Here is a 12,006-nt window from a genome sequence, read left to right on the forward strand (position 1 = left end):
ATCATGGATGTAAAAGTCTTCCATTGGTAGAGTAAACTTCCTCTACCGTGTTACACTTGCTGTTACATTTCAATTGATTTAGCCTAAAGGGCTCTTCATATTTAGATTTGGATTGGATTTGAATAATTTCATAATATTTTTCGAATAACAACTAGTTTACAGCCCCTTGGAGGCCTATTTAGTTTAAATTGGTTTCTTTAAGGGTATTGTGGTAAATGAAACCAAAATTAAAAATTTCATCAATTTGGGTACGCTGGAACTATTTTAAATAAGTGCGTTTACATTAGCGAAAAACACCACCTTAGCGCCCCTCGGTGGGACTTTGCACGGGAGCGAGCTGTCAATTTGTTAGTTTTTTTTTTATATCTTTATTAAGGAGACTTTCAGCCGTTGGCTGGCTCGTCTCCGCTTTGTTTGTTAGTTTTGTGGCAAACAGTGAAGTTATTATTTTGCTTTAAATCTTGATTTAAAAATCGAGATGGAAGTTCATTGGTTTCAAAGAAAAAAAATATCGTTATACTCAGAAATAGAAGCTCTTTAAGATGATGTGTAGATTAAGATATTTTTTTCAAAATTTAAGAACTCTATTAAAAAAAAATGACAACCTACCTAACTACGAATATAACTTAATCGAATGTGCAAGATCACGAATGATCTGTTGATCTGATCTCAAACAGGTGGCTCTAAACCTGTTCAGGATGAACACTCTTCGTTCTTCTAATGTCTGAATGTCAGCAATGAAGAGCATTTATGTTTCATGGTTGTCAAAAAAAAAACTTGGCGTGAATCCGCTTATCAATGGGATTTAAAGTATCTATAGTATGAACCAATGCCATATGCATTTTAAATTGGGAACATTCTGCAAGAGCGTATTTCAATTGAAGCTCCGTTCTCTTCTCGAATTAATTTTCCTCCTGTATTCGAAAGGAACATCATATGATTTCAAAACAACCGCCATCCGGTTGCAGTTATCAAAAGCAAAAGCGATTGTGATCTCTAATAAAATTGTTATGGTTATTATGCTTAACGACGTGTTCGGGGTATCACCCAAACCATTCGTGGAAAAATTCTACTATTTATGTTATTTTTCGGTTATGGTATTTGTTTATTAGGGATATGAATGGTCGGAGGGTTCAGGGGAGGATTTATACGAACAGAGCATGATGTTTTGGTACAGTGTAGCTTCCAAATCTTAGAAAATAGTCGTTGGTACTTCTTAAGCAAAAAACAAAACATGCAGTTGTGGTGTCCGAGTGGTTAAGGAGATGGACTTATACTCCATTGGGTTCTGCCCGCGCAGGTTCGAATCCTGTCCATAGCGAATTATACTTTTTGAATTGATTCATTCCCCTGGAGTCGATCCGGGTTGAAAACATTCTAGCGTTATCTGGTCATAGAAAATCAAGTCAATTGATTGGTGGAAGGCAGCCAAGAAATTGCGGAGGGCGGGACGGCACCACCCGCCGCTATTCGAAGGATTCCTCTATAATTGTGTACGAACTTATCGTGTAGACTTCTCTGAATGCCCAAGTATTGATGCAACCCCGTATTTCCGTAATTCTACGTAACTCTTTACTTCTATGGAAATCCCATAAGTAAACGTCACTGGGTGCGTGAAATATGACGGATTTTTTCTTATGGTCACTCCACTGACAAATCCCGTAGCAAAGTGTGAATCTTTGCGTGAAAATTGCATATCCGCCATGTTTCGTAGTCGCGAATGGGTGGCTTCATGTATAAGTGCATGAACGATCGTTTCACGCCTTGTGAGGCATAATCATTTACATAGTAATATTTTTTTGCGCTCATTCGTTCTCAATATCACGCGTGATATTGGATCAAAATATTATGCTTGATATTGATTTTACAAGCTCCTTTGATACTGTAAAACTACTCATCACATGTGAAATTTCAGCTGTGAGTTTACTCGACGCTAAATTGCACATCGTTTTTATTAAAAAGAGATAGGGGAACCAATCCTATAGTTTCGATAGGTTAGAAGCGTTAGGAGCCTATTGATGTGTATGGAGACCTCCATACACAGCAATAGGCTTCTAACGCTTCTAACGTACCGCAACAATAGGACTGTTTCCCCTAGATAAGGTTGCTATCTCTCTTTACTCTTCACCCATGCCAGACACCAAGTCAGTTTCAGGGAAGTCTAGTCCACTAAAAATATAAAATCTGGAAAAATCTGGAATACTCTGAAATAATTAAACAACACCAATTTAATTTATAAAGAATAAAAACAATATTTTTCAAAATTATTTTCACTTGGAAATCTAATTTTAAAACAATTCTTCCATTAATAATCATGCAAACAATTTCAAAATGACATAATATTTATCAATACATGGAAATCGAAATGAAATATGAAACAAATTTGTACGAAATAATATGGTTTTTCTAATAAAATATGCGTAGTAAAAATAGTAATATTTTTTTTTAAATAACACTTAATGTTTTTTTTTCCAAATTTTATTAAAAAAATAAATAAATAATGAAAAAACTTTTGAACAATGCTAACTTTCGTGAAATTTTCTATCATCAGTTAGGGGAAATGGCTCTAATATTGGTCTGTGGATTTAAGATTGGGCTTATCGCTAAAAATCTGCGATTTATTCGAATTCAGGAGTCTGTTTAACGTAGAGCACAACTTTTTTACCTAATTTACCTGCTCAGATAATTCCAACACTTCACTTTAAATTTCATTCGCCTGTTTGATCCACTTTATACAAAGTCTCCAACTAGATTATTACTTTACCTCAAGAAAACAAGCATTTGAGTTCTATATCCATAATGTTGCTACCGACATACCTGAAAAATAAAAAGAAAGACATGAATAATACTATGTGGTAATGATTCAATATTTAAATTCAGCATTTTTAGTTAACATCAGTGCTAACATTTGAAAACGGCGCAAAAGTCATTTGTAAACAAATGGTTTGTGGGCCCTTTACTCGCTACCCGAAGAACGCCCACGCAAACCAACAGCATCGTCAGGAAGGGGAAAATTTCCCCTACCCGATGTTGCTGTTGTGTCGCGTGGGTGTACTTCAAGTAGTGAGTAAAGGGCCCACAAACCATTTGTTTACAAATGGCTTTTGTGCCGTTTTCAAATGTTAGCACTGACATAACGCTATAAACTCGCATTCACAAATCTCTTTTTATTGCAAGCACCCTAAGCTCTTGCGCCACCGAAGAAAGGGAAAATAAGCGAAAGTTATTTTTTTTATTGGCGGATCCCTGTTCCCCACTTAACCTAAGCAGCAGCGGCACACGGTACCTATAGCGTGCACATAATTCTTTCAAGAAGAGGAACGGACAAGAGGGGACTGTGTCGGCTCCCATAGTAGGTAGGTATACGAGGGTATACGTAACAGCGATCGACGATCGTCACGAGAGAGGCAAAAAGGCAATAAAGGAAAATGCGGACCAAAGAGAACGCTATTCCAGACCCAACAATCCCCACAACACCCCGTCATGCCCACTTGCTTATTCTGCCCATTCAGTCTGGTTCGTTGATCACGGATGGCAGATCATTTGCGGTTCAGGCGTACGATGTTCCTGCCGTCCAAGAAGCTCAACAACTGCCTTCGTCCGTCGCCCCGTCCCGGTGGTGGTGATGACGATATATACAGTTACATCATGACCTAGTTTCCATTCCGAGAAAACGGATACGCAAGCCTCTCTTCTGTCGAGAAGCAGCTGGGTCTGGGTGTCTGGTTGGCTGGCTAAAAGAAGGGTTTACCCTTCTCTCCGTCGATGCTGTGCCTTTCGCAGAAAGTGATATGAAAGTGAAAATGTTCTGCTCTGTTTGGGGAAGGCCTTTTTTTCCGGAGTTCCAGCGAAGAAAAGTAGTTGATCAGAAAGTTGTTCTTGGAAGGATTCTTTTGGAAGTGTTTAAATTAATTTTTTTCATTTTTGAGAACGGATAATAGTGTCGTTTCGTCAAAATTTCATTGCCCACAAAATCAAATTAAACTTATCCCATATTTAAGGATATTTTAAAAGTTTCCTATGAATGACCTTGAATAGCGAATCACGAAAACGAAAATTAAGTTTAAACTTAAGGATTGCTGCCAATAATTTCAAGTGACTTGCAAGCTTGGAAGCTATTCACGCCGACGTAGAGCATCGTGTTTTTGATGTAGGATTACGTATTTTGGCAACATATTGCAATTAAAAAAAACCAAAATCGAACGCGTCACGAAAAGTGGTCAGGTTTTGACTACCTATAACTCTTTCAATTGGGGATGGATTTTTTTCTACCAATCTGATAAAATGAACACTTAATCAATTTTCAATAGGTCACTATTGAAAATTACACAAATATCCAACTGTTGCAACACATTTCAAAATCGAACTCCATCCGGTCTCACCGAAAGGTGCTTATTCAATCATCGTGAGTGGTGGTGTCCAGTCGGTCGCCATCAGCAGCAGTACTTTCAGCGCGTGGCGTTGAACATTGTTCTCCAATACCTTCACAACGAAACGCTGCCCGCAAGCAGCGAGCTGCAGTCCACATGAGCATCCATTCACCGAATAAGGAGGAAGAAGCCGGACTACTACTGATCGGATTCAGTTGCGTTTCGTGAGTCGCTGTATGCCATCTATACCAATCGCGTCACCCTCGTTTACTTTTTTATGAATTTTAGAAAGAATTCCCTTGGAATTGTTATTGAAATTTCTTGAATTTATTTCTGAACAATACGTCTCGAAAAAAAAATATTATAAATCCATCGATGACCGCCTAAATTGACTCATTGTTAATGCACCCCTTTGAAATTTTTGATTTCAGATAATTTCTACTCGTGCCAGCGTGGCCACCGTAGAACTTATTTTTAAAAAGGTCTCTTCCTGGGAGCGGCATCCTGGGGAACAAACACCACCAGGAAATATATTAGGGGAAAGTGGGTAATTTCACCAATATGGCCACCCGGTTAAAAATCAACTTAATTAATATATTTTTTTCAAAATACCTGTTGCAGGCTTAATGCTTGAAATCTTCTTGAACTTTCAATTTCATTTTAGTCTAAAAAAATAAAAATGTTCGACTAGCTCAAAATGTAAAAAATGTTATAAGATTTCCGAATCAGAAAATAAGGTCTATCAGTTGTTACTTATAACTTATCGTTATTATTCCTTCAGCAATAACCAATAACCATTTGGTTTCGTATATGATACGATGATTGGCTTAAAAATGGAAATTTTCTTTCATAAGATTCAAAGTTTACTTTTAATATTCAATTTGTATTTATGATCTAAATAGGACTTGAAACTATCATGTGTGAAAACCGATTTGAAATAGGTATGTCGCTTACCTTCCGAGAAAAAAATCCCAAAATTTCGCTTTTTTTTTAGCTCGAAGGTAGGCTTGACCCCTTAAAACCTCCGTTCATAGATTTTTTTTATGGATTTCATATAACTTTTACGAAGTTCTTCGAGCTTGGGGGTTGTATGTATGTATGTCCGTAAAGGAAACACTAATTGTTACAGGGCACAGCCATCAGACAGTGGACTGTCCTTATCGTCTGACTTGATCAAGTTATACACCAGTTTGCTTTCAATTTACCATTGTATGAAGGGCCAAAAACGGAGGGGCGGACCCGTAAGCAGAGAAACTTGCGCGAAAACAGCAGAATTTATGAGAATCTCTTTCCAAAGTGATAAGATTCTGCAAGAAGTTGCAATACGGGCCATGGTACGAGAGGATGTCCCAATGAGTGGGAAAGAATGGCCCGCCCTCACTCCACGAAATGTTAACGATAGGAAGTTTGCAATTGCAGTTTCCCTGTCCAAATCGTTGCAATCGGGTGTCGTGATGGTCCCTCCCAAACCCCGTTATGTAATAAGCTAAGTTAAATAAATGCCAAGTGAGGAGTATGCAGGTGTTGATTGTTCGTGTCTTAAAGATCTTAAAGATGAAAATAAATCAAATCATTCGGTATTCATTGGTCAATTCCATTCGATTGACCATGATTTAAAACAATTCTTCCGATGCAATATTTTTCTGAAGGTTGGGATCTCCATATTTTTTCAAAGGCCTAGAATTTGAACAACAATTTTGTTTTAAAATTACGGGCTTATAATAATATTCATGATTCTTCTACTTAGAAAGATTTTTAGGATTCTGACACTTTAAGCAATTTTCATTTGGATATTGTTGAGAAGTACGAATGCTCCTTAATTATTGGAAGTTTAATTGAGGATTGGCAATTAAAATGATTTGAACAATCTTTTATTGAAATTTTAAAATTACTAAGAAATACTGAATTATTCCTAAAAAAAATGAGAAATACTCGGAGAAAAATTCAAAGGAGTTCTGACTATGATCCCAACAAAGTAAATCGTTAACTTCACGCATGAAGTAAGACACACATGATTAGTTAAAGTACATAACTCTAGATGGGAGCTTACCATCAATCATACTGTCATTGGTCGAGAAGAGTACAGTACCCGTGTCTCCTTGAGATCGTTAAGTTGACGATGACAGGAGCACATACAGCGGTAGAGGTAACAACAGCTGCAATTTCCAAACCCGTCGACTAGATGCTTACGTCACATGATGACTTGAGTGTGAAACAATCGATAGAACTGTTTCCGGACATCGAAGGAACGTGAGCAAATCGGCGGTCATCCCTGTAACGTCCTTTTTGGTACACTTCGCAATTTCACATGTAAAAATAATAAGGTTCTGTGTTTACAACATTTTTGCTTCTAACACTAGCAAGCTGCCTGTTGTTCCTGACCTTGTATGATTGACATCGGTGGCTGCCACAGTATTTTACATTTGATCGTCCATATACAGTAGCGCCAAAAGCATGCTGTGGTGGGTTCAAAACTTGACCATCTAAATTGATCAATTGACATCGGGCAGCCACAGCACAGTTCTGTCAAAATCTCAGCATCTTCATTGATCCATTACTTTGAACGCGAGACAGCTGCAATTTCCAAACCTATTGACAAATCCAAGTTTATGCCGGCCACCGCGGCGCTGTAATCGTAGCGGTGATGAACTTATGATCATCTGTCAAACTGCATATATTTTCAAGTTTGTGATAAGAAAACTATGTTGTACGTGTTAATGTAATTGCTTTATTCAATAAAAGAAAGCAAATATGAACAGAAAAATATCGCCGGTAAGAATGGTAAGTAAATCCTAATTTTTAAATGCAAAATCATTGAGATTTGTTCAAAATGAAAAATAGGTTGCTCCCAGCAAAACATCAACAAATAATGTTAACAGTGTTCTTACAATATTCAAACTGGAAATGCAATACTGAAGGATCATCCCATCGGAAATTGAATGATTTTTGAATAATGGAATGAATGAAAATTGACTAGATGCTTACGGCACATGACAAATTGAGTGCGTGTGTGTTTCCGCACATCGAAGGTACGTGAGCAAATTGACGACCATCTCTTTTGCCAGTGGTGGCGAGGGGAGATACTCCTCACCATCCCTCCCCAACTGGGGAGTTTGGTAAAGGAGATGATCAACCCGATTCGTGCCTTCCTCAAAATTGAGCTTTGCTAGATTTCTACTCTCTGTATACAATTTCCACACTGCCGTACTCTAACGGAACTATCAACTCTATACTTTCATCTCCTCATCTATCGTATATAATGACCAGTTTAAGTCTGATATTCGATGTTAAGCATCTCCAACTATGTAATCCCAAGATAGGTTGGTTATTTGATTTTCAGCCAGACGAATTCCCAACATAATTCTAATATTCTATGTGATTCTGAAGTGAATTGCATCGGGTTTGTGAGGAGAATAGCAGGTGAATTTAAGGAAGAATTTCAAAAAAATTGTAATTGGAATTTAAAGGGTGTTCTGAAGGTAATTAAAAAGGAAGATTCAGAAACGAATTTCATGGAAGTTCCGAGAAAAATACCAAAGGAATCGTATTCTGAGGTTAGTTTAAAAAATAGAGGAGAACTAAAAAGAAATTCTTAAACAATTCAGAAGAGAAATTTATGGTATTTTGAGGCGAATTCCACTGTATATCTGAGGAGGGTTTTACGTAAATCTCAAAGAAAATTTTGAAAAGAAAGTTAAAGGATTCTAATTTTCAGGATAGTTCCTGAAAAATTCTAAGTAGGATTGAAAGGAAATTTTTAGAAAAGTTTCTTCGGAATTCCCGTGTACTTACGAGAAGAGTTCCAAAGGATTTTTCTGATGAGTTTAAAAAGAATTTCATCATAATTAAATGTAGAATTCGAAGAAAATTCTGGGATTGATAGCATGGAAATTATGAAAAAAAAAATGCATGCTAGTTTTGATTTAGAACCGAGAAAAAAACATCTCGGAAGATTTAATATTTCGGTCCGGATTTCACATGTTTTCCAAAGTTGGTTTCTTGGATATTTTTTATAAAGCCATGTACATGGAATGTGTATTATTGCAGAGTAATTTATTCCTAAAAAAGAAGGTCTGATGGAAATTATGCATCACAAAGAGTAAGTCTTTCTTTTATTATTTATTCAAGTATTTTATGAGCTTTAAGGTATTTTTTTATCCTTGAAATATTGCAGAGTTACATGCTTCCGAATTTGAGACAAAACTTGTATTTATCAATCTACGGGCTGCGACCCACATGTTTCTTCATATGACCTAAAATATGTTGGCACTTCGCTAGCCATTTCGGTATTTTAAGATCAACTTTTTACAATCTTGATTTAGATTTGTGTTTGGAATGATCTGTATCTTCTGAATGTGTAATATTGATATTATTTTCGCAAATCATTACAAAAGAGCAGTTCGCAATGTGAGCAACTAGAACACTAATAAATATAACATAGCCTCCAATGATGATAAAAATACAACCTATTATTTATGTGACCGTCCCAACAAATAATTGGAACTGATTAAGAGCGGAATAAGCCCATTTTCAGCTAAAGATGAAAAATTTGTAGGTCTTATGCAGCTTTAAATGAGAGTTGGTAGTATGAAAATTGAATAGAAGTTCAAAATGAACGTTTGACTTTGTACTGTTGCATTAATGGCCTTTCGCTCATTTTCTTTTCCTATTCATTTTTCATACTGCCGTACTTTATCGGAACTATCTATCTATCCTCTTCTAAGACCCTTCTCTAGCTAATAAATTATCACAATAAAGCTTCACGTTAAATAGCATTTCCAACCAACTCTGAAAATCGCAAACTTCGCGTATGAAGTAACATGAAAACACTTTGAATGCCGCTTTAAATGTTTGTTGAGGTATGTCAAGGGCAAGCTTGATGGAGCCTCACTCGCGAGCAGTGTTGGCAAAATCAGAAATCAATTGATATTTTTCCGCTCTCATGCGCTCGCAATATCACGCGTGATATTGGAACAAAATATCATGCTTGATATTAATTTTACAAGCTCCTTTGATATTGTGAGACTATTCACAACGTGCAAAAATCATGCTGAGAGTTGACTCGACACAAAAATGATTCCATTGCACATCGTTTTCTTAGAAAGAGAAAGCATAGTTTGCTATCTCTTTTTAATCTTCACCGATGGCAGACGCGAAGGGACTGCTGCAAGCTGTTATGGAAGTTTCGGTTGCATTCGGGTGTAAAGTAAAAATCATTAAACTCAATCTCACCACAGTTTGGTGAGATTTGCAGTCGGTGAGTTTTGTTAGCTTGATATTCCGAGCTGCGATATCACAGCTTACAAAATCAACCGCAGTTGTTTGCTTGTTGATTTTTGTCTACGAAAATCAAGCGTGATCTTGGGCGTTGGTGAGATTTGATTTTTTGATATTTTCCCAAAACTGCTCGCGAGTTTGAAATGAGCCGAGCGTAGCATTTTTCTGAGGAGTAGAATAGACCTGTGCACGGGTGAACTTTAGTTCATCTACTGAAATTTTTTTGACACAACAGCGGGGCCCTGTTTACTAAAAATGAACACATGAATAATGCTCGCGTAACATTTGAAAAGGGCCTATCAACTTTTGTACATAATTTGCTAGGTCCTTTTCACGAGAACCGAAGTACGCCCACGCAAACCAAGAGCACTATCGGGAAGGGGAGAATTTCCTCTGCCCGATGGTGTTTTTAGTTTGCGTGAGCGTATTCGGCTCGCGCGAAAAAGGCCTAACAAGTTTTGTGTACATAAGTTGATAGACCCGTTGCAAATATTACGTGAGTATTATTCATGTGTTCATTTTTAGTAAACAGGGCCTCGCTGTTGTGTCACTTTTTGTCGAGTGATTGAACTCAAATCCATCCGTGCATTCGTCTATGCCTACTGCCAAATCATTTCACTGAGTTTCAGAGCTTGTGAGCGAAAGGGGATAAAATGAGAGTGAGTTTTGCTGCCATTCAGGTTCATGTTTTCTATCACACGCTCTTACTCTCACTTTAAGTGAACTCCGAGTTTCGTGTGTTGAACAAAAAATTCATCCGGAGTCTTGAAATGCGCACCTCACGTCAAATCATCCTCTCGCTAAAGTTCACTATCCCTCTCTCTCGATGAGTTTTTGTTTACTTCTTCCATATTCCTGCCGCCACTCACTCGAGGTGAGGGCTGGCAAAACTCGCAGGACAGGAGTGTTTTAATACCTCCAGTGAGTTTGAGGAGTTTCAGCAAGCCTGGTCAAGGGTTATTCTCTCATCGAACTCCCGGGTTTCTCCCGGTTATCCCGGATTATTGTTCAATTTCCGGTTATTTCCCGATTTTTACGATTTTCCCGGTTCGCTGGCCACCCTGTTTCCTAGGTAATTGTACAGAGACCTTTGGATTGTTATTAAGAAAATTCTAAGACAGTTCTGAGGAGAATTCCACGGAAATTTAAGGAGTTAGTTCTAAGGATAATTCCAAGGGAATGCTAAAGAGAATTCAAAGGACATTATGAGCAAAGGAATTATATGGATAGTTTAAAAGAAATTCTGGGGATCCTAAAAAATTCTGAAGACAATTCAAAGGGAATTCAGAAAATAATTTCGAGGATAGTTTCAACACAAGGAATTCTGACGAATATTTCAATAAAATATCGGAAAGAATTCCAAAGGAGTTCTGATAAAAATTACAATGGCACTCAGAGAGAAGAATTTCAAGAAAATGTTTAGAAACATTCTCAGGAATGTTCCTACATAATTTTGTGCTGAATATCATAACTATTCCGCGGTGAATTCTTACAGCGTTGCTGAGTATGCTGAGTTAGCTTTCAAGGAAGTTCTGAGGTAGATTCCAGTGGAAGTTAAAGGAAAATTATGGAAAGAAATTTAAGCGATTTTTTGGGAAAATTATTAAAGGCACGTTCAATAAGATTTTAGTTGAGTTTTCCAGAAAGTTTTTCTGGAGTTCAGGGAACTGCAATAGCGTTTTAGAGTAAATTTGAATGAAGGGATTCAAAGGGAATTCAGAGAATAATTTCATAGATAGTCTCAACATAAGGAATTCTGACGAATATTTCAAGAAAATTTCGGGAAGAATTCCAGTTTAGTTCTGTGAAAAACTACAATGGAATTCAGAGAGAAGAATTTCAAGAAAATGTTTAGGAAAATTCTGAGCAATGTTCCTACATAATTTTGTGCTGAATATCATAACTATTCTGCGGTAAATTCTTACAAAGTTTCAATGAGTATTCTGAGATAGCTATGAAGGAAGTTATGAGGTAGATTCCGGTGGATGTTAAAGGAGAATTATGGAAATAAATTTAAGCGATTTCTTGGGAAAATTATTAACGACGAATTCGACGGGACTTTCGTTGAGTTTTCCAGAAAACTTTTCTGGAGCGGTCTACGAAGGATGTGAATAGGCCTAGGGCTATAAATACATATTATAATATAATAATGAATAACTACTACTCACAACTAGGCTCACTACTCATTACTAAGTAATAATAGGAATATTTAATCAATGTCATCAAGCTCTCAATTTGTGTTCATAATTTCACAGCCAAATAAAAATCAACCCGTAGACGATCCTTTCTCTTAACATATAAATTATTGTTAAATAACAGAGCAGTGATTATTCTTGCTTTGGCAACCGAACCTGAGGAT

The 12,006-nt window shown here is 37.0% G+C and overlaps 1 protein-coding gene and 1 non-coding gene across 2 annotated transcripts in view; one reads left to right on the plus strand and one right to left on the minus strand.

The window, feature by feature from the left end:
* The window catches only part of dyl (dusky-like), a 110,722-nt gene that overhangs the window by 37,632 nt on the left and 61,084 nt on the right, over positions 1 to 12,006 (minus strand). The window lies entirely within an intron of this gene.
* TRNAI-UAU (transfer RNA isoleucine (anticodon UAU)) lies at positions 1,240 to 1,321 on the plus strand. Its single transcript has one exon. It is a non-coding gene; the product is annotated as a tRNA-Ile (tRNA).

This window comes from Ochlerotatus camptorhynchus, unplaced genomic scaffold (assembly GCF_037179485.1).
Source record: "Ochlerotatus camptorhynchus isolate MF236.1 unplaced genomic scaffold, CSIRO-AGI_Acam_v1.1 ptg000130l, whole genome shotgun sequence".
NCBI classification, from domain to species: domain Eukaryota; kingdom Metazoa; phylum Arthropoda; class Insecta; order Diptera; family Culicidae; genus Ochlerotatus; species Ochlerotatus camptorhynchus.